The 24053-nt window shown below is 41.3% G+C and overlaps 1 protein-coding gene and 1 pseudogene across 1 annotated transcript in view; both read right to left on the minus strand.

Annotated features, from left to right (window-relative positions):
* Positions 1–1253: 1253 nt before the first annotated feature.
* On the minus strand, positions 1254–8463 carry LOC122738266 (annotated as a pseudogene).
* Positions 3709–24053, minus strand: part of POLR3A (RNA polymerase III subunit A) — a 75943-nt gene continuing 55598 nt past the window's right edge. The window contains exon 32 of the transcript XR_006354771.1: positions 3709–3775. The gene's annotated coding sequence lies outside the window, so the exon portion shown is untranslated. The remainder of the gene's footprint in view (positions 3776–24053) is intronic.

Here is a 24053-nt window from a genome sequence, read left to right on the forward strand (position 1 = left end):
GCCTCCTTACCTATTTACCTAGACCTTACCCAAAGTCCTTTGAGCCTACCTGCTTGAATTTTTTTCTTTCTTTTTTTTTCTTTTCAGTGAGGCAATTGGGATTAAGTGACTTGCCCAGGGTCACACAGCTAGTAAGTGTTAAGTGTCTGAGGCCGGATTTGAACTCAGGTACTCCTGACTCCAGGGCCAATGCTCTATCCACTGCGCCATCTAGCTGCCCCTGCTTGAATTTTTGAAATCAAAAATCTACAGTCCTAAAAGCCTAATTACCTGGTAACCTTGTGCCCATCTTCTGCTATCCATTCCTAATACCCAGTGCTTTCTTTCACTTTCCCAACCGACCTCCCCTCATTACCATCCCCCCTTCCCCTACTCAGCCTTTGCACCTTCCAGACCAGGAGAGAGTATTCCCAGGATTGATTTATAAGAGAAGAGAGATAATGCAAATTCAGAAAAGATATATACTCCAGGGCTTAAGCCTTTCCATGTTGGTAGATAATGATACTCCATAGCTGGCAGAATCAAAGTCTCTGTTGGAAAGAGGTAGGTAAGGGCAGCTAGGTGCTGCACTGGCCCTGGATTCAGGAGGACCTGAGTTCAAATGTGACCTCAGACACTTGACGCTTACTAGCTGTGTGACCCTGGGCAAGTCACTTAACCCTCACTGCCCCGAACAAAAGAAAAAAAAAAGAGGTAGGCAGAGGAGTTTCTAGAGATATCTATTCATGCTTCTCTGTGAACCACATCTAGACAAACCTATGTGGACAAAAATAACCTGCATAGGCGACATCCAAACATCCTGTCTATGGAAGCCTGTCAGCAGAAACACAGCAATAATTCATGGTTGCTTTTTTTCCCATTTTCTTTCTTTTATTAGATTTTTTTTCATTTTCTCCCAAAGTTTTTATCTAAAAGCAAACAAACAAACAAAAAAAGAAAACCAGAAAAAAAATCACCAGAATCTTAGAAACCAAGAATCTGGGGGAGGAGGAAATTGGATCAAAGGTTGTCCTCCTTACTGCCCACCCTCACCTCTGCCTAGGACAGAACACAAGATAGGAAAGGCTTCTCTGCTCTCCCAGTGTCCGCCAAGATCCTAGGGAGGAGACGGGGGAAATCTCCCCTACATTTGGAGACCCTGTCCTGCAGATGGTGGTAATGGGAATAGCAAGGGACAGAGTCACAGTGGTCCAAAGGATGTTGAGGCTGGGGAGAGGAGTAAAGGATGGGGCTGGAAGGGACTTGGGTGGGGGTCACAGGAAGTAGTCAGCCACTGGCTTCTTGGAAGGGATGCCCTAGGTTTCCTGGGGTATAGCTTCAAAGATGAAGTCTTTCTGGAGGTGCTCATCCAGCTCCAAGATGATTGCTACATTTCTGCAGTGGTAGCAGTAGTTGGGTGCTGACCACACGGTGAGCACAGTTTCATTAAAGTGCCACTTGTAGCCTTCCATCATCAGCTGGTGAGCCCGGCATATCATGTCAATATCATTGGCTGCATTGAACTGGGCCACCACATCACTGCCAAAGAGGTAGCCAGCTCCCTGGGGACTCACACCCCAGCCGGTTGTGTCTTCAGGGTCAGACCAAAGCAAATCACACATGGGCCCGTCGTGAGGTACCTCCTGCTTCTGGTCAATCGTCCGGATCTGGTCCAGGGTCCAGATAGAAGGAGAGAGGCCCCCATGCACGCAGAAGATCTTGTTGTCGATGATGGCAAAAAAAATTAATTGTTGGAGTTTTTAAGACTTGGGCTTTTTTGTTCTGTTTTGGTTTTTTGGTGCTATCTTTCTGAGGTTCTGCAGTAGCCCTTTATTTTCTAAAGACCTTTACAATGTGCTTGAGCCCCTGGTTTCATATACAACAAATTAAAGTCATTAGAAGCACGTGTAAGAGATTTAAAAAATTGGAACACTAATTCACTGTTGGTGGAGTTGTGAACTGCTCCAACCATTCTGGAGAGCAATTTGGAATTATGCCCAAAAGGCTATAAAACTATGCATACCCTTTGATCCAGCAATACCACTGCTAGGTCTATATCCCAAAGATATCATTGAAAAAATATTTAAAGCAGCCCTTTTTTGGTGGCAAAGAATAGGAAACTGAGGGGATGCTCACCAATTGGGGAATGGCTAAACAAATTGTCATATATTATTGTAATGGAATACTATTGTGTTATAAGAAATGACAAGCAGGATGCTTTCAGAAAAACCTGGGAAGACTTCCATGAACTGCTGCAAAGTGAAGTGAGAAGAACTGGGAGAGCATTGTACACAATAACACGAACATCATAGGATGATCAACTGTGAATGACTTAGCTATTCTCAGCAATACAATAACTGAAAACAATTCCGAAAGACTTATGAAAAAAAAATGCTAGCTATGTCTAGAGAAAGAATTGATGGAGTCTGAATGCAGGTGAAAGCATACTTTTTAAACTTTCTTTATTATTCTTGGATTTGGGGGGGTTTTTGTCTGTTTTCTTTTGAAACATGGCTAATATGCAAATGTGTTACATGACTGCCTATGTCAATAAGCTTGCCTACTCAATGAATAGGGAGAGGTGGGAGGGAGGGAATTTGGAACTCAGAATTTTTTTAAAAGCTAAAATTTGTTGTTTACATGTAATTGAGAAAAAATGAAATTGAATTAAATGTAAAAAAGGGAAGCATATGTAAATGAAATATCTGCTCTCAGTTACCTACTCTGTCACCTCCTTTGTTCTCACTGGGATGCAGCTAGAGCCAGAAGAGAGCTATAGCCACATGTTACCTTGGACCGGAAGCCTCAACCCCAGCACCGGCCTGTCTCAGGGATTGGGATTTCAGTAGAATACCAACTCCTTGAGGGCAGGAACTAATTTTGTTCATTTTCTGCCTTTGTAGCCACAGTATCTAGCACAGTACCCTTCCTGCTGCTCACCCCGAGGAGACACTTAATAAATGCATGTTGAGGGGCAGCTAGGTGGTGCAGTGGATAGAGCACCGGCCCTGGATTCAGGAGGTCCTGAGTTCAAATCCGACCTCAGACACTTGACACTAGCTGTGTGATCCTGGGCAAGTCGCTTAACCCTCATTGCCCCGCAAAAAAAAAAAAAAAAGTATGTTGATTTGGTTGGACAGACCTAAGCCTTCTAAGGTTCCTGATTCCCACAGAATTCTTTGATCTTTCTCATACTCTAACACAGTTAAAACAACATCAACCCTCCCCCACTTTATGTTACCTTTACTATTCACTACTGGCCACAGTGACACTGTTACATGACAATGACACTCTTGCACTTATTCTTTGATCTATCCTTTATCGTTTCCTTTACATGTCTTTTTGAAATCTTTAACCTCCCATTGGATGTAATCGATATCTTTTTTTTTTTTTTAATCCCTCTGCCTTTTCCTGACTTCTCTTGGCACCAGATAAAAGCAGGAAGGACAAAGTGAATCGCCCTAGGCATTTAACATAAGCACTGTGGCCTCTGGTTGTTCAAATGTTGCACTGGGGTGGGGGGGGGGGCATATTTGAAAAAGAGCCGAGGTGTGCTTTCCAGGAAGACAATGGAAGACACCAGAGGAGGACATATGAGAAATATGCCAGATACTATGATACTTAACCCTCTTCCCAGCTACTTGAAGTTTCCCTGTGGCAGACCAGTTTCCCCAGGCAGTCATTAGGTATTGAAAGCAGTCAGAAGTAGACAGCTTTCACCAGACTTACCAGCCAAAAAGCTGTGAGACAGGGCTGATAACACTTCTCTACAAATAGATTTTGGGTGTGTCTGTTCCTGTAGTGAAAGAAGGGAACAGAATATAGAACACAGGATACAAGAAATTGAGATTAGCATAGTCAAGTCAACAAGCATTTATTAAGTGCCTACAATATATCAGTTACTGTGCTAAAATGATCCCGCCCTGAGGAAGCTTACATTTTTTTTTGAGGCAATTGGGGTTAAGTGACTTGCCCAAGGTCACACAGCTAGTAAGTGTTAACTGTCTGAGGTCGAATTTGAACTCAGGTCCTCCTGACTCCAGGGCCTGTGCTCTATTCACTGTGCTACCTAGCTGCCCCAGGAAGCTTACATTTTAATGGGATGCAACAAAATATCCCAGTTCAGGAGTTTCACAGCCAACATTGTTCTATTCATTTTCACTGTAGTAAAGAATCCTGAAAAGTTGAAGTTTGAGATGCTGCTCAAGAGTAGCCCTGTTTCTCAAGATTTCTAACCCTATATTTGGTTCATTTAGATTCTACTTCAATGAAATGCATTCTGTGCATATACATCTGGCTCTTTATACCATTACTCCTTTTTTTTCCCTAAGTTTTTTTTTGTGTGTTTTTGTTTGTTTTTTTTGGTGAGGCGATTGAGGTAAAGTGACTTGCCTAGGGTCACACAGCTAGTAAGTGTTAAATGTCTGAGTCTGGATTTGAACTCAGGTCCTCCTGACTCCAGGGCCGGTGCTCTATCCCCTGCACCACCTAGCTGCCCCCCTAAGTTTTTTTTTAATTGATCCACCTTTTTTTTTTTTCCTATTGGAATTGCTTATGTCATCAAAGATTCATCTCTGAGAGTTTCCCATCCCTCTTGGACAAACAACACCCACAGTATTTTAGGCCATGGAATCCTACCAATCCTTTTTCTGAACTCTTCGAAATCTTCTTTCTATATATTTAAGGGACACTTAAGACTATATTCTATTTTTTCCTCCTCTATCACCAGCCCTAAGATGAAACAATCACTTTCCCAGATCATAAGATCATAGATTTGGAGCTTATCCAGTTTCTCATCATTTCTTCTCTGACAGTTAGTTTTGCCTTATTGATCAGAAACAGGTCCCAAATTGCATTTTTCATCACTCCCTCTACTTTTTGGAGGTTTGTATGATTGGTCATTAAGGTAAGCCAAAAACAAGCCATTGACTTGCTTTTAGCTGAAAAGGATAGCTGAAGTCCTTCAGTATTTTATTATTTCTCCATGATAGGTCTAGGATATCTTTCTCAAACTAGTCATCTCTGTCTCTGTCTCTGTCTCTTTCTGTGTCTCTGTCTGTCTGTCTGTCTCTCTCTCAATTAGTCTGTTGCATACTCCCATGAAAACATTGTTTCTACCTCCATAGATCCTTACTGAAATGCACTCTTCCATGTTTTCCCCTCTGGTCCTTGGATTTCATCACATAAATTTATCTTCTCAATATACATTAGTCATTTTATCTAATCTAACCTCCAGAAGAATATTCTGGGGCAGCTAGGTGACTCAGTGGATAAAGCTTGGGCCCTGGATTCAGGAGGACCTGAGTTCAAATCCAGCCTCAGACACTTGACCTTAGCTGTGTGACCCTGGGCAAGTCACTTAACCCTCATTGCCCCGTCAAAAAAAAAAAAGATTCCTGAGTACTTTAAAAATAAATTAAATTTAAAAAAAAAGAATATTCCCAACAGAAATGGCCTACTACCAATTTGCTGTACAGACATCTGAGGCTGGATGTTTTATTTCTGTCCTTCTTGGACATTGTATCTTCTTGGGCAGTGCTTAGAATGGTGCCTGGCACATAGGGAATATTTAATGAATTTTCATTGTTTGACTTTGTTTTGTGAAAATTATTGATCTTTTTCTACTATTCTTCCCAAGTCATAATGTAACTCTCTGCATTATCAATCTTGGTGGATAAATGTGGGTATTTTCTCCTATTTTCACTTTAAAGCCCTTGATCAGAATCATAAAAATTTAGGCAAAAAAAAATTTTTTTCTAGCTCTCATCTGTCCTTCATCTCCTTCCAAGAGCTCATCATTGCTATATCTTATGCTATAGTCTAAAAATTCAAATCATTCTCAGACACCATCTTCCTAACCAGATTATTTCTGAAATACACCTTCAGTTGAGAAATATTGATTTTAAAAATACCACTTGTACCCTTAATGCCTTCAAATTCTTGCCTAGAACTCTGTCCTCATTAGCAATGCTTTATAGGTTTCTTCTAGAAAATATCAGTTCTATCCTTGGGAATCCTCAAAAAGTAGGTAGTGGTTTTCAGCTTTAACAGTTCTGGAGATATGCCATAAATTGTTTTTAGAGCATAAACTTACACCAAATAACATGAAAAGATGAAAAGGGACACAGGACTGAATATTGAAGGTTGTACCATTAAAAAAAAATACAAGAGAACTAGGATCAGGTACCTTTCAAAGCTATGACAAGAGAGAGGATTTTTAACCAAACAAGAGAGAAGTGAGATTTTTTTTTTTAAATGACAATCATGGGGGGCAGCTAGGTGGCGCAGTAGATAGAGCACCAGCCCTGGAATCAGGAGTACCTGAGTTCAAATTCGGCCTCAGACACTTAACACTTACTAGCTGTGTGACCTTGGGCAAGTCACTTAACCCCAATTGCCTCACTAAAAAAACCCAAAAAACAAAACCAAAAAATGACAATCATGCAATTCACTTGCACAAAATTTAAAATTAAAAAATATTTTGCATGAACAAAATCAATGGAACCAGAAAAATAAGGGAAGGTAAAGATAAGGAAACAATATTTGCATCTAATATCTCTGATAAAGTTTTATTACTAAGATATCAAGAGAACTGACAAATCTAGAGAGTCTCTGTTTTATCCCAGAATGTCACCTTAGGGAAGACATTATATCTCACTATTGTTTGTGGCAGATCAACAAATGGTGCCTTGGGGCAGCTGGGTGGCACAGTGGATAGAGCACCAGCCCTGGAGTCAGGAGTACCTAAGTTCAAATCCAGCCTCAGACACTTGACACTTACTAGCTGTGTGACCCTGGGCAAGTCACTTAACCCCAATTGCCTCACTAAAAAAAACAAAAAAACAAAACCAAATGGCGCCTCACTACTCTTTAGTAGACAGTCACCAAACACCATATCTCATCTCTCCTTCCTTTGACCAATATGGGATGACCTCTTTACTCATGGCTTCTGTAAACCCTCATCATAATTCCTTTTAACTGGAGATGTGGCTTCAGGGTCTTCATCTCTATTATATGGTTCTTCTTCTTTTTTTTTTTTTGAGGCAATTGGGTTAAGTGAGTTGCCCAGGGTCACACAGCTAGTAAGTGTTAAGTGTCTGAGACCGGATTTGAACTCAGGTCCACCTGACTCCATGGCTGTGCTCTATCCACCGCACCACCTAGCTGCCCCTCTATTATATAATTCTGAAGGTTCAGTGGCTCTTCTTTCCTTCTCTCTCTTTCTCTTCCTCTTCTAACTTCATAACACAGGTTAGGTCTTTGCCTCGTCTAATCGTTTTTCTTTTTGAAGTCCTTTTTTAAAAGCAATGTTTTGTCTTTTAAGCACTTCTTTCATTATTTCAAGGAACATTTTCTCCCTGATAACCTGAAATATAGAAAAGTTTTCTAGTTCCTCTATTAAATGAGATAACATTTAAAAAGCACTTAGCATGGTGCCTGGTACATAGTAGATGTTGTATAAATGTTTATCCTCCCCACCCCCCATATTATGTTGTTTTCCCCTGTTATGATGTAAATGAGGAGCAGCAACTGTCTCACTTTTGTATCCTTTATCTCTAGATACATGGTGTTTGGCAAATAAAATGTGATTATTATATGCATTCATAAATCATTTTCACTTCTACTTCATTCATTCATTCCAATCCCTTTACCATTTTTTGGGCTCCTGAGTAATGCTGATAGCTGTCATAGACTTCCTTGAACACCCCATTTTTCTAGAGATTTCCCTACCTTTTCTTTTTTTTTTTTTTTTTTGGTGAGGCAATTGGGGTTAAGTGACTTGCCCAGGGTCACACAGCTAGTAAGTGTTAAGTGTCTGAGGCCAAATTTAAAATCAGGTGCTCCTGACTCCAGGGCTGGTGTTCCATCCACTGCGCCACCTAGCTGCCCCCTCCCTACCTTTTTAAAACCATAATATAACATGATTCTAGAGGTAATGGGGAGTCAGTAAAGTTTATCATGCCTTTAGAGCAGTGGCATCAAACTCCAAGGGAAACAGGGCCACCAAACCATACATAAGAATCCCAGTGGGCCACATGTTGACTTAGCAAACCACACATGTTTACATAGTTTTATTTATTCATTCATTGATTGATTTTTCTTCTCTTTCTTTTCTTTTCTTTTTTATTAATACATCAGCACATTAAATCAAATAGCAATTTTTTAAAATCTGGTTTGGACCCCACTTAGGAGTGTTGTGAGCTCACAAGTGTATTTGACACCTCTGCTTTAGAGAATAAACATGATCAGGGCAATGCTTTAGGAATAACCCTTTGGATGCTGGGTTATAGGTGTTAAAATTAGCCTCAGGCTCCCCGAGCAGAGCTGCCCCTCCCCCTCCGTTTCAGCTTGGGGGGGGAGGGATGAAAAGCCCTGGGCATGGCATGGTGAGGCCCATGAGGAGGTCCCATGTGCCCAGCAGGGGGCACGGGTTCCTCGAACCCTGGGTGTGGTAAGCATGGCTCACCTGAGCTCCCTGACCATGGTGCTAGGGCAGCCAGCAAATTAGCTTGGCATGTTCAGGGGCACAGGGAGCCTGAGGTTTGAGGGGAGAGAAGGGATATGTAGCCTGAGAGGCAGAGAAGCTGGGGGTCGTCACTATAGTACAGAAAGGGGATGGAGAAAGAGCTAGCAAGAAGATAGAGAGATGCCGGAGGAATGAGGATACTAAGGGGCTTTTCAGGGGTAGAAGAAGGTTGGTTGGTACAGAAGAGGACTGAAGGCAAACTGGTCCAAGCAAAGCATGGCTCCAGGCCTCAGAAGTAGCAGCCAACATACCCCCTTATATGACCCTTATTATATTAAAAGCAGTCAGATCGTATAACTTTGCATTTCTTTACCCTTATCTCTTACATTTATTTTTATAAATAAACCCTGCTTTGATTATTTAATTAAGAGGCATTTGCTTATCAATTTGGGAGAAGCAGTTGCAGGGGAATTTTTAAATGGCCCTAACAGACTGCCTTAGGAAATTAATAGCAGTCAGATAGCCAGCCAGTTAAAAGTCCACAGATGAGGCCAACCAGTTAGTTAAAATATTTTTACAAGGTCAATGATAGATTAGAGATGGGAGAGACTAATAAGTATTCAATCAATATTTGTTCAATGTGTTGAGTGAGTAAAGGGAGGGTCAAAGATGATGATGCAGGGGCAGCTAGGTGGTACAGTGGATAGAGCACCAGCCCTGGAGTCAGGACCCTGGGCAAGTCACTTAACCCCAATTGCCTCACTTAAAAAAAAAAAAAAGATGATGATGTAAAGGAAAGAAGAGAAAGAAGGAATAGGGAAGAGATGCTTCCTCCAAGTGCCTCAGCAGTCATTGCAAATGTATTATCAAAACAGATAAAATACATAGCAAGGCTGAAAGTGCTATATTAATGTGACCTATTGATAATATTTATTAAACTCCACAGATTCTTCCATAAGAACATGTTAGCCTGAAGAAAAACTACTGGAAAAAAAAACAAACTAAAAAACATTACCCGCAACATGTCTATAGCCCCAGTACCACAGGAAAGTCAGCTGAGGTATGCAAGAGATAGAATTCTGGACCTCGAGTCAGGAAGACTTGAGTTCAAACCCTTTGTGACCCTGAATAAGTCATTTAACTGCTTTTGGCCTTGGTTTCCCCGTCTGCAAAATGGGAATAACAACAACAACAATAACAACTTTACAGGGTTGTTGTGAGGAACAAAAGAGATAGGTGTAAAGTGCTTTTCAAATCTTAAATCAACAAAACCCTAAGAAAGACATCCTTGGTGGTGCTTACCAGCCCTCATAACTTCTTGGCCTAGTACTCCATCTGTGTCTCCCCAGGCCTTATCCAAGGAGAAGGCAGGTCTCTGGCCCAATGAGAGTGGGTAGACAGGAGTAAATAGAGAACTTTGTTTTATTTTGTTTTAAAAGATGTAAGAACCAAATCTATAGTTATATGAAAAAAGCTTTAAATTATTATTAATTAGAGAAATGCAAATTGGAACAACTCTGAGATAACACCTCATACTTATCAAATTGGCTAATATGACAGAAAAGGAAAATGACAAATGTTGGAGGGGATATGGAAAAATTGAGATACTAATGTACTGTTGGTAGAGTTGTGAACCATTCTGGAGAGCAATTTGGAACTATGTCCCAAATTGTGCATATCTTTGAGTGAGCAATGCCACTACTAGGTCTGTACCCTGAAAGAGATGAAAAAAGAAAAAAAGGAAGAAAAGAACCTTTATGTACAAAAATATTTATAGCAACTCTTTTTTCTGGTGGCAAAGAATTGGAAATTGAGGGGATGCTCACCAATTGGGGAATGGCTGAATAAGTTGTAGAATATGATTGTGATGGAATATTATTGTGCTATAAGAAATGACAAGCAGAATGGTTAAAAAAGGGGGGGGGCAGCTAGGTGGTGCAGTGGATAGAGCACTGGCCCTGGATTCAGGAGGACCTGAATTCAAATCTGGCCTCGGACACTTGACACTTACTAGCTGTGTGGCTCTAGGCACTTAACCCTCATTGCACCCCCCCCCACCCCTGCCAAAAACCTAATCTGGGAAGACTTATATGAACTCATGCAAAGTGAAGTGAGAAGAACCAGGAGAACATTGTACATAGTAACAGCAACAGTGTCAGATGATCAATTATAGATGGTCACTTTTGGCAATAAAATGGTTGAAGACAATTCTGAAGGACTCATGATGAAACATGCTATCCACATCCAGAGAAAGAACTGATGGGGTCTGAATGCAGATCAAAACATACTTAAAAACAACAACAACAACAACTTTCTTTTTCTTTTTTCTTTTTTTTTTTTGCAGGGCAATGTGGGTTAAGTGACTTGCCCAGGGTCACACAGCTGGTAAGTGTCAAGTGTCTGGGGCCGGATTTGAACTCAGGTACTCCTGAATCCAGGGCCGGTACTTTATCCACTGCACCACCTAGCCGCCCCCAACTTTATTTTTCTTGTTTTTTTTGGGGGTGGGGAGGGGGAGTCTGGTCTTTCACAACATGACTAATATGGAAATATGTTTTACATGACTGGACATGTATAATCTATATAAAATTGCTTGCCTTCTCAATGAGGGGGCAGGAAAGGGAGGGAGGGAAAGAATTTGGAACTCAAATTTTTAAAATATTAATGTTTAAATTTTTAACATATACTTTAAAAAATACAATATTTTTTAAAATAAAGAAGAACCCAACCTTCTACAGAGGAACAATAACTTGGAAGGTCCCTAGGAAAGGATAGTTATAGCAGAGTCAATATAGCCATATGTAAATCATACGCAAATAATGTCTACCACCCTCCAAAGCATTTCTTGCACTTAGAAGTGGGCTGAGACAGTCTTAAAGGCAGCTGCCATGATAGAATTGGGTAGGACAATTGAGATCTGCTAGAATTCTGGATTTTGCATTTCCAAGTTCTAAGGTCCATTCAGGGCATTTCTTCTCAGACCCAGGACCCTCTAACTCACAGGAATTTGATCTATCTTCTCATACAGAAATTAGCAAGACTCTTTTTTCTTGTTTAGTCTAGGACAGGGAATAGGCTAATGTCGCAGAGGCATACTCAGGGAACAAACTCATTCAACCAAGTTAGAGGGAGAGCTTACAAGAGTCCAAAAGCACATTCTTCCTCCAAACATTAGAACTCAGACCTGAGGGGCAGCTAGGTGGCACAGTGGATAGAGCACCGGCCCTGGAGTCAGGAGCACCTGAGTTCAAATCTGGCCTCAGACACTTAACACTTACTAGCTGTGTGACCCTGGGCAAGTCACTTAACCCCAATTGCCTCACTTAAAAAAAAAACAAAAAAACAAACGAAACAAAAAAAAAAGAACTCAGACCTGATTTCCAAGTTTATGGTTTTTCCCCTCCTCAAATGCAACAATTGATGTCAGTTGCTACTCCTCCAGGTTTTTGTCAGGCTACACTGGCCAGTCAACACATGGACTGAATTTTTACCAGGGACACAGAAAGGAAGAAATGCAGTTTTTGCCCTTGGGAAGCTTACAGTCTAGTTTCAGAAACAGAAGAGGCACACACACACACATACATAAACACACATATACACACAATCCATATACACACAAAACACAGAAAATAAAGTGACCTATATCAAAAAGAGCAAATTAAAAGTCAATTCTCAGATGTAATGTATTGATTTTAGGGCATATTTGCTATCCTACTTCCAGGTCAGATTTCCACAAAACTCATAATTTTGTTACTATTCAAAGTATACCTGCTTTTTTTCCTTTCAAAGAAAAAAATTATTTCAGAGTTATGACCTATACTCAGAGAAAGTCCAGTCAGACAAAGGTTTGGAGACAGGGGCAGGCAGGAGGAGTTAATATAACTAACTATCTGCAGCAAATCTTGCTGGTACATTTTTTGGTTAGCACTTTCTTTTTTGTTTTTGTTTGTTTGTTTGTTTATTTTTGTTTTTGGTGTGGCAATGAGGGTTAAGTGACTTTCCCAGGGTCACATAGCTAGTAAGTGTCAAGCATCTGAGATCAGATTTGAACTCAGGTCCTCCTGAATCCACGGCCAGCGCTTTAACCGCTGCGCCACCTAGCTGCCCCCTGGTTAACACTTTCTTTGCTTACTTGCTTTGTTGACATCTCCAATGTCCTCTATAAACTTCACATGCAACCTGCCAGGGAAGTCTTTTGAAATTTGGACACTGAAGCACATCCTTTGTTCCAGGTTTTAAGAGAGAACAGTTATGCTTAACTGAGCGCTTTGCAAAAGGCTGAGAGAGAAGTGGGTTCAATCTTTAGCATAGAGTGGCTAGCAGGGAGGAAGTAAATAGGTAGGTATAAGGGAGTAGTAATTTACAGGGAAAGGCTTGAGCCATTTAAATTTTGTTTCATCATTTAGTTTGGCTATTTATTAATTTTCTTTTTTTCTTACTTATTTGTCTTTCTTTTCTGTTTTTTTTTAAATATTGATGTCTTTTGTTTTTACATAACATCTAATCCAACCCACCTCTCCACCAAATATGTTCTTCCATGTAACAGAGAAAAACAGGAAAAGCCAAGCAACAGGGCACTACTGCCTGGCATTATGTGCAAGGTTCCACACCAATAGCCCCTGCCTCTACAAGGGAAGAAAAGAAGTTCCTTTCCTTGTCTCTTCTCTAGAGCCAAGATTTTTTTGGTTTTGTGTTTCCTATTTATTTTGGCAGTGTGATATCCTAGAAAAGCATGGGATTTAGTTTCAGGAGAAACTAGGGTTCAAATGATATTTTTAGTATTTACTAGATGTGTGGTTATGGGTAAGTCATTGAATCTCACTGAATTTCATTTCCCTCCTCTGAAAACTGGAATATGTAAATGTTAACTATTATGATATTTAAACATAAATGCAGCACCCAGGGCTTCTAGTCCCAACAAAGCTACCCATTCAGGCCATTTTATGGGTCAGTACTAAAAATCTGGAGAAAACTCCATTAATGTGTTTTCTTTTTTAGACCAACCATAGACACAGTAGTTCAAAGTAAAAGACAATTTAATCAGATACACACTGGGAGTACATATGATTAGAAAACATAGATAAAGGAGTACATACATAGGCAACATATGTGGTCAGGGAATATAGGTAAGTTATATACTTGGTCAAGGACTATATATGGAAGAACACATGCATGACTAGTACAGTTAATCTTTTTAATTTTGCGGTCCATTTTCCTCTTTTGGTATCTTGATGCTTCCCTTTGCTTTTCTTCACATTGAGTAGCTTTCTTCTATGGTCTTTTTTTTGTTTGTTTTTTGTTTTTTGTTTTTTTGTGGGGCAATGGGGGTTAAGTGACTTGCCCAGGGTCACACACCTGGTATAGTAAGTGTCAAGTGTCTGAGGTTGGATTTGAACTCAGGTACTCCTGAATCCGGGGCCGGTGCTTTATCCACTGCGCCACCTAACCGCCCTCTTCTATGGTCTTTTGTGCATCTCTGCTAAGATGCTACTGCTCTCTACTGCCATCTGTTGGATGTTAGCTCTTTCATGATGCAGGCCCCAGCCAGGCACACTTAGCCAGCTGAATAGAGAAACTTTTAGGCATTTAAGTTTATCTTTTAAATTAGTTTTCTTTCAGTTTAAATTCTTATCTTTTCTCTACTTTCTCCTCCCCACCCTAGCAACCAAAATTTTTCTACATTCACTCCATAAATAAAATCAAATCTCTTCTAAAGCATCCAGGTTAAATATTAATGTGTTTTTATTATATATCATTTTGGATTATCCAGGTCTTTCCTCATCTTTAGAACGGTGAATGACCAAGTTTTGAGTGACTATAAGATTATGTGATTAAGGCATTTAGGACTGAATTAGGAGAAATGAGCAAGGACACATGTGGGAAAGGAAGGGGGGGGGTTGTTATCTCGTTTACTTAGCCCCAACTGCAGACTTAATAATTGGTCTTGGACCTGATTAGAGAAAGCCTAGTTAAGAAATAGAGGGCTGGGCAAAGAGTATGGACATTATGATCCCAGAATCATTTTGAGGTGATGGAGATCACATTTACTGGCTTAAGGGTCATTAAGGGTAACTGTTAGAAACCATCGTGGAAGAAACCTTTTATACTCACTGAACAAGACTTCTCCATTGCACACGAAGCATGCAGGCAAGAGAAGAAAGAAGCTGACAAAAATGGACCAAAGCAAAGCCTTATTTTCTCAGAGGAGAACAATTCAGTTCTGCTTACTGTGTAATTAAGGGGAAAAAAAGAAGTAGTGAGGTTACAGAAGGCCATTCCCACAGTTTAAAAACATTTCAGTTACAAGACTAGAGTACCACAAACACCAGCAATTTCAATGTCAAACCATGAACCCCTGGGGTTGGCTTGACTCATGGGTGGAATAGGTAGACCCTGCCACAGTGTGATATTTTTAGAATGGGGAAAGAAGGATTTCCCAGTGGCCCTGATATCTCCTCACCCCACCCCTGGCAGCCAAATTTATTTTGTTTGTTTTTAGTTTTTAGGTTTTTTTTGTATCAAGTGGGACTATCTACCTCACCACCCACCTCACAGGGTTATTAATGAAAATTGCATAAAATACATAAATGAGTGGTTTGAAAACTAGGTTGTAATGAAAGGTAAGGGGTAAGCATTCCTGGGGAACTCCCAGGGCCACTTCTGGATTCCTGAGCGACTTGTCCTTTCTTCTGAGCACACCGTGGACTAGATGACCGTGGACAGCTCCTCCCATTCTCTCACCTGGGTTTCTCCCCTCTGTCCCTGAAGACAGAGTTGAAATCTCCTAGCTCCCAATGATAGAACATTAGCCCTCCCTCCCGCCCTCCCTCCCTCCCTCCCTGCCTTCCTTCCATAGGTATTTACTAAAAATGTGTCAGAGAATGGGAAGAAACCTTAGATTATCTAACTGAAGCCATCATCATTTCAGAGAAGACATAAATGGAGTTCAGAGAAGGCAAGTTAATTCAGGACCAGGATTAGAAGGAAAGTTTTCCCACTCTTTCTACCGTATCATCTTTACTTGGAGTAAGCACACAGATATTACTAGATTTTCTAAGGGATTTTAACTACCAGTATCTTCAGGGAAACAGACAGATGGTCAACATAACAAAATGTCGGAAAAGATATGTGTTCAATGTCAATTAGACTATAAACAAGCCGCTGCCTGCTCTCTCCTAAGGGAGAGCCCAGGAAAGGATCTCATCCATACATGCAGGCTCATCCTTGGCTTCCTCTCCCTCCCCTACTGGAATCTCCATCCCAGGATCCCCTCCCCCTTTTTCCTGGCACGAAACTATGTAAAGTAAGAAGAAGGTACAAAAAGGTGCTAACATCGATGATTCTTAGAATACACAAAGGCCCGGAGCAAAAGCTGCTTCCAAGTCTAGTCTCTACCATTTATTATTCCCATATTACAGATAAAGTAAGAGGACCTGTGAGCTAATGTGGCATGTCCAAAGTCACACCACTAACAAGATTCACATTACTTTTCTCATATGGTTGTTGTGAGGATTAAATGAGACATGTCAGATATATGAACAAGTTAGAAACAGTCATGTCCAATTCTTTGTGACCCCAATTAGGGTTTTCTTGGCAAAAACACTGTAGTGGTTTGCCATTTCCTTTTTCAGCTCATTTTACAGATGGGGAAACTGAGGCAGACAGGGTTAAGTGACTTGCCCAGGGTCACACAGCTAGCAAGTGTCTGAGGTCACGTTTGAATTCAGCTCCTCCTGATTTCAGGGACCGAGCTCTATCCACTGAGACATTTAGCTGCCCTTCCTTAAGATTAGAAACCATTTCTATTTCTTTTTTTTTTTTTTTCCGGGGCAATGGGGGTTAAGTGACTTGCTCAGGGTCACACAGCTAGTAAGTATCAAGTGTCTGAGGCCGGATTTGAACTCAGGTACTCCTGAATCCAGGGCCGGTTCTCTATCCACTGTACCACCTAGCTGCCCAACCATTTCTATTTCTGCTGTTGAATATCCAGTATCTAGCACAATGCCTGGCTTATAGTAGGTGCCAGATTTATAACTAGCTGTTTTGGTGCTCAAGGAAGTCACAAAAAGGGCCCTCCAATAAACCTTGAATTTCATGATATGAAAATAATACAAAAAAACCCCCAAACCCAATTAAGACAAATTCAGTTAAGTGGAAAAAGGAATTAGTTACTATGGCAGTTTACAGAGAAGGGTTATTAACAATGAGGATGAGCTGACAGCTTCCTGTTGCTAATAAGGTGCTTTTAATCAGGTGTATGTTAGCAGCTGAATGAATGCAGGTGTTCTCTTTTTTAACCTTTTAAATATCAGGGATCTGCACAAAGCCCCTGTGTTTATTGAATTGATTGAATCATTGAATAGGGGGGAGATGATCTGACAGTTAATAAAGAGAAACACAGACACTGAGCAAAAGTCAAATCTACCATTCCAGCTCTTCATAGAACCAAAGAGTACAAAACTTGGGGAGATGAAAGCCCCTCTGTCCTTTGCCCTGATCAGACCTCATGTGGAACCTTGTATTCATTTCCCTCCTTCTCCTCACCCCTCTCTGCAACAGTAACCAATCATATATATATATATATATATATATATATATATGTGTGTGTGTGTGTGTGTGTGTGTATGTATATATATGTATGTATATAGTTTGTACATGTGCAATCGTGTAAAACATTTCCATATTAGTCATTTTGGATAAAAAGACTCAAGTAAAAAAAAAGAATGAATGAAAGTGAAAAATAGCATGCTTCAGTCTGCATTCAGATAGTATCAGATCTTTCTCTGGAGGCGGATAGTATGCTTCATCATTAGCCCTTGGGATTGTCTTGGATCATTGTATTGCTGAGAATAACTAAGTCATTTACAATTCTTCATTATATAATATAGCTGTTACTGTGTACATTCTCCAGGTTCTGATCACTTCATTTTGCATCAATTCATATAAATCTTTCTAGGCCTTTCTGAAATCATCCTGCTTATCATTTCTTATGGCCCAATGACAGTCCATCATGACCATATACCAAAGCTTGTTTAGCATCCTCTCAATTTCTAGTTACCACAGTCTTTTCTAAACTTCAGTACTCCACCACTGACTCATGCCTGATCATCTTGTTCTCTCTTCTGGTCCTCTGCTAGTGTAGTTTCCCCACTCTAACGAATGTACCCATAGTTAGCTAGCCACCATCTTGAGGCTGCACTTTGTTTTTTCTCTTGTCTCCAGAGCAAAAGATTCACCAAAATATTCGCACTTCCATTCAGTCCCCTTGATGCCATCAGGTGTAACAGGTAACCACAGCCACAAGGGACAGGAGAAAAAAATGATCAAATAGCACAAACCATGCAGCAAAAGAAGGATAACCTGCACAATTACTTTTTCCCTGGGTGTTGTTACCATTAAACTAGAGAAAGGGGGTGCTCATGAGCTACATGATCTGATAAAAACTCAACCTATTTAGATGCATTCTTGTCAAGAGTAACTACTCCAAATTTGAGCAACTAAGGCCAGAGTCCTGACAGGTCCCTCCTGCTGTTCCAAGGTAGAGACAGTCACATTCTTAGCTGGGACTCCCACTTCCCTGAAAAATGCAGGAAAAAGACATTATTTCCCAGATCCAGGCTCAATGGATAAGTTTGGCAGGAGTTATTTTGACTTATAGACTCAAGTGGCAGTGAGAGAGCATCCAAGGCCGCGGGTCCGAAGTTCCTGGTTCCTATGATTCTGGGACCTTCCCGTTTAAGGAGTCTACCATGGAGTCTCAATGAAACTTGTCCCAGAAGAGCAGAGACTTCCGACAAGGCTGGATCACCCATGTGAAAGCTGATAGATTCACGGATTATTAGGGCTGGAAGGAATCTTAGAGCTTATCAACTACAAACCTTATTTTACAGATCAGGAAACTGAGGCATGAGGAATTTAAGGGACTTCTCTAAGGTTCTATAGTTAGTAGCAGAACTCTTAATCTTTATAGGTTATTATTTTGACATGGAAGAGGGAAGTACCTTTTTTCTGTTTTTCTCCCACCCATCCTCTGCCTTACCCCCTCCCATTCCCTCCTCAGCACATTCCCACTGTCTCTAGCCAGCCCTGGATGATTTATGGCATTCCCTTTTCCTGAATTGGGCCATGGTTTCCCCAGAGTACACAGTAACTGTCAACCACCTGGGGCTCTCCATGGGGCCAGGGTACCAATGATGTTCTATTGGGGAAATGGTCTTTAGGCAATAAAGTACAAAGAACACTAGCTTTGGACTCAAGAGATCTGGGAAGTGAGGGGAAGAAATCTATTCAGTGTTATAACTTGGAACTTCTTCAGTTTGTCATAGCAGCAGCAACAATAGCGGCATAAAAGATAGTCCAATAGGAGATGCAATTGTGCTGGGGGAAAGGGAGGCTGTTTGGTCCTCATGCCTGAAGGTGGTAGGAGATGATGGATAGATGGATGGATGGATGGATGGATGGATGGATGGATGGATGGATGGATGGATGGATGGATGGATGGATGGATGGGACAGAGACAGAGACAGAGTGACAGAGGCAGAAAGAGAGATGCACAGACAGAAACAGAGACAGACACACACAGAGGCAGAGAGAGAGAGAGAGAGAGAGAGACAGAGAGGAGAGAAACACAAGCATTTGTTACTATGTGCCAGGCACTGTGCTATATCTCCTTTTACTTCATTGCTGGCATTTTCTTTTTTTTTTGCGGGGCAATCAGGATTAAGTGACTTGCCCAAGGTCACACAGCTAGTGTCAAGTGTCTGAGGGTGAATTTGAACTCAGGTCCTCCTGAATCCAGGGCCAGTGCTTTATCCACTGCTCCATCTAGCTGCCCCGGCATTTTCTTTTAAACAGAGATTTGGGAATAGAGAAATCCTCAGTCAATTTCTTGGTAATTCAGCGATATGTGCAGCAGACATACAATGGTTGTGAGTCATTTCCTCTCTTTAAATCTCTCCTTAATGCCTCCCTTTCTCCCCAGCTTTCTCCCTGGCATCTCAGCATAAAGCATGTGGTCTGTGCAGGTCAATTGCCTGAGCTGACTGACCATGTATTCAAAAGACAAGGTGGGGGAGGAGAGGGAGGGAGAGAAATGCTTAAATGCAGAGCAAAAGCATTAAGCTCCTGTGGGCTTTGCTAGCCTACTCTGATTTATGCCTTCATCTCCCTGGCCTCATTGTATTTATTATTCCAGCATTTTATTCAATGACCTCTGGAGGACAACATTTCATTTGTGGGAGAAGTTTAAGGATAGGAGGGAAAACAATCACTCGAATCTCTCTTAAAACTTCAGACCAGGCACAAGACAGTCCAGCACACTAATACTTGACCTTATGGGCATGGGCAGCCACCTAATTGGGGTGGGGGTGTTAGTGAGGCTGGGAAGGCTCCCCAGGCCAAAGAAAACCTCCTCCCCAATGCCCCTCCCTTCTTTCCTCGGAAAAGCAGGAAATGCTAGGTAAAGAAAAGGACATTTAATGGCAGGTGTCAGCTTTGGTCTTTGTGCTGATTTTTTTTAACTTATGGAAAAGATATTAGATAGGAGTGGGGGTGATATATAAAATAATGACAATGATATAAAAACCCCCAAATCTCATCAATTGACTAATTTGAAGGGGAGGAGGGAGGGAGGGAAGGAAAGAAAGAAGGAAGGAAGGAAGGAAGGAAGGAAGGAAGGAAGGAAGGAAGGAAGGAAGGAAGGAAGGAAGGAAGGAAGGAAGGAAGGAAGGAAGGAAGGAAGGAAGGAAGGAATGGAGAAAAGGAAAGAAGGAAGACCTCTTTCCAGTCTTGATGATCAAGGCATCATAGGATCTGAGCTGGAAGAAAGCTCCCTCTACCTCCAGCCCCTCCCAAGTAGGCAATGGTGGTGGAAAGGGCACTGCTTCTGGAGTCAGAGGACCTGGGTTCAAATCTTATCTCTGACACTATCTGTGTGATCTTGGACAAGTCACTTTCCTTATCTGTTAAATAAGGAAGTTGGACTAGATGGCCTCTGACATCTATGAACTTTTTCATTGCTCAGTGACAGGAAGCTCATCTGAGGGCACTTTAATAGTGGCCAGATAAGAGCCAGTAAAATGGAGCTTCAGAGAAGCCACATGGGCTGTAGTCATTGAGGAAGGCTTCATGGAGGAGGTGCTCTCAAACTTGGACGCTTCAGTTTGAGGACTGGCTCATTTCCAATCTGTCCTATCACCCAGTGTCCTCATGCTGCCCACTGGGTGTCCAGGGTCCCCCCTCCTCCCCGACTGAATTGTCCCACTTTGGTCTAATTTGTCCATGGATGACCCTTGTTCTGGATTCTGATCAACCACCCCTCCCCCTAGACATGCACAAGGACACTCCTGTGCCTCCCCACCCAGTCATCCAGTCACTGGCACATTCCAGTCTCTTTCATGTTTCTTACTCCTTGAGCCCTTCATCTGGCCTCTCCCTAATCCATTGTCATTACTTATCAGCACAGTGCTCAGCAACTGTCTATACCTAGGTTAGGTGTCCTTGGTGGCTGATAGAATGACCAGGGAGATGATAATTCTCTTGAACAGCTTTTATCTCTCTACTGGTAGCTGGGTAACTTCAATGACATTCTCCAAGGGACAGGAAAGTTGTGAAACATCTTTGTAAATTTCCATAAAGGCCCTTTTACTTAAAATTCTACATTCTAGTTTTCATTCCTGCTTGATTCTATAACAAAATCTGATTTTATCTTCTTGTTAAAATTGCTGATTGTGTATTTTAATATGTTCGGCTTTATATTACCCAAATTTCCCCCTTTTCCCTTTCCCCTTCCCCAACCCAGAGAGCTATCCTATATAACAAAGAATATTAAAAAAAAATTAGAAAAGAGAAAAAATCAACAAGACCAATCAATACATATGTTATGGGGTACAGAGCACCCCAGAAGTTCTCTGGGGGCACATCAAGGAATCTTCTCCTTGAGAAACTAAACCAGAGGACAGATACCCTAGAGAGATAAGCAGAACCAGTTTGGACTGAGCTAGCTTTGGGACCTCCACCCTTCATTCTGGTCTCCCTTACCGATGGGGAGATAAATTTGGGTGTGGCTGCGGCCTTTGTGTCCTGAAGAGGGATCCATAGCCACCCCTTACCCAATTCCTCTAGTCACTACCAGTGGGGGATGGTCCTCCACTCCTCACCCAATTCCCCCAGCTACCACCAGTGGGGGATGGTCCTCCCTCACTAAAGGAACTTTCCAGTCAAATGGTCACCCCTCCCCCCATCAGTCCTCTATAAAAGTACCTGCCAGTCTCCTGCTCGAGGAGATTGGTACCTCTGAGCCACGTGCTTTGTGCCTCTCTCCCCATGAGAAGTCTAAGGATTTCTTTCATGGTTTCCCCCCCTCCCTTCCCTTCACTTGCCCCTAAATAAACTACCATCTTATTTTAACTACTTTTGTGTGCAAGAGGGTGTAATTCTTTAAAGAGGAATTCCTAAGAACCCCAACCCCTACTTCATTTCCCCCATTACACATAGAAAAAAAATCTGAAAATATATGTAATGTTCCACACCCCTGGACTTCCCACATCTTCAAAGGAGGGGGAGGAGGTGTCATCTCATATATCTTTTCTGGGATCAGGCTTGTTCTTTGCAATCTGGCAACTTTCACTTTCGATTGTTTTGTGTGTGATTCTATATATTAACATGCTGTACTCATTGGGTATATGATTTTCTTGGTTCTGCTTTCTTCACTCTGCATCCATTCATAGAATCTCTGGGTCAAAGGGACATTTTGGTCACTTCATTTGCATAATTCCAAATTGCTTTCCCAAATGCCAATATGAATTCACCCGCTCAATCAACAATGCATTAGTGTGCCTGTCTTCTCACAACCCTTTCCATTTGACTATCTCCCATCTTCTGTCAACATTACGAATTTGCTGGGGATGAGGTGAAACCTCAAGATTGTTTCTATTTTCATTTCTCTTATAATTAATGATTTGGAGCACATGTAGTAGCCATCATATCAGTGGATCAATTACTGATTGATTGGTCATTCACCAATTAATCACAGCTTGTTGGAGGAAACATGGACTAATTAGCTGGATTTGAAGTGAGGAAAATCTGGGTTTGAATCCTGCCCCAGATTTAGACTGTGTGACCCTGGGGAAGTTATTTGATTACTTTAAACCTTCATTTACTCATCTACAAGATGAGGATAATAATAGTACCTCTCTCACAGGATTGTTGTTAAGTACAATTAAGATGATGCACGTAAAACTTTGCTAATCTTAAAGCTATTATATAAATGTTAGTTATTATTATTATTCCCCTTCCCCTCCAAAAATCTTTATATCCTTTTTGTTGTGGGGGGGGGGGAAGGGGGAGGCAATTGGGTTTAAGTGACTTGCTCATAACCATCTGAGGTCACATTTAAACTTAGGTCCCTTGGACTCCAGGGCCAGTGCTCTGTCCATTGTGCCAGCTAGCCGACCCTCCATATCTTTCTATGTCATAGACTTACTGAGCACTGAGCCTTACTATCAAACATCAGATTGCAAGTCTGCAGGAAGTCTGGTGGAAAGGCTCTAGAATGATACATACAGATGTAAAGATGCCATGCATGTAACCCTAGCCCTAAAGATTACAGGTATGAGACTCTCCTTGGTGATTAAGATCAATGCCCTACACCTACATGAAGGGTGGGGTAGAGTAATGGAGAGGGGGAGAGAGCCACCATTTTTTAATAAAAGGATGGTCATTTGATGTCTGAGACCAAAGACAGTTGCTGCAGGGTGCACAACTTATATAGCCTTGAAAGAGCAGGTGTTCCCCAGGGTGGAAATCAACCCTGATTGATTAACAATTAATGATAGGATGAATATACAATGAAGGGGCTGGATCTGAACTTTGATTAAGTCATTTACTTCTTAAGTTAACCCCAGCCTTGGGCAATCTATTCAAAGAAAAAGTCTATTAAAAAAAATCTATTCATGCCCCATCCAAGCCTGAGCAGAACAAGGCAGCTGGGGGCTGAACAAGAAAGTTAGTCTAATCTCATTATCAGCAATGTCCTTTTAGAAACTGAACTTTTAAAATCAGGACTTTAGAAAAAAGGGGGGATATCTGGATCTCCCCAAATCATTGGTTATTTTTTCTTTTTGGTGAGGCAATTGGGGTTAAGTGACTTGCCCAGGGTCACACAGCTAGTAAGTGTTAAGTGTCTGAGGCCAAATTTAAAATCAGGTGCTCCTGACTCCAGGGCCGGTGCTCTATCCACTGTGCCATCTAGCTGCCCCCAAATCATTGGTTATTTTTTTTGTTTGTTTGTTTTTTGTTTTTTTGAGGGGCAACTGGGGTTAAGTGACTTGCCCAGGGTCACACAGCTAGTAAGTGTTAAGTGTCTGAGGTCAGATTTGAACTCAGGTACTCCTGAATCCAGGGCCAGTGCTCTATCCACTGCGCCATCTAGCTGCCCCACCAAATCATTGGTTATTAATAATTTCTCTCAGCTCATGCTTAGAACTGGCTTCAACATACCACTATATATATGTGTATGTGTATATATGTATATTCATATGTATATACATTTATATATATGTGCGTGTATGTATATCAGATCCTTATCAGTGATATTTGATACAAAGAT

This window comes from Dromiciops gliroides, chromosome 2 (assembly GCF_019393635.1).
Source record: "Dromiciops gliroides isolate mDroGli1 chromosome 2, mDroGli1.pri, whole genome shotgun sequence".
In the NCBI taxonomy this organism is placed as follows: domain Eukaryota; kingdom Metazoa; phylum Chordata; class Mammalia; order Microbiotheria; family Microbiotheriidae; genus Dromiciops; species Dromiciops gliroides.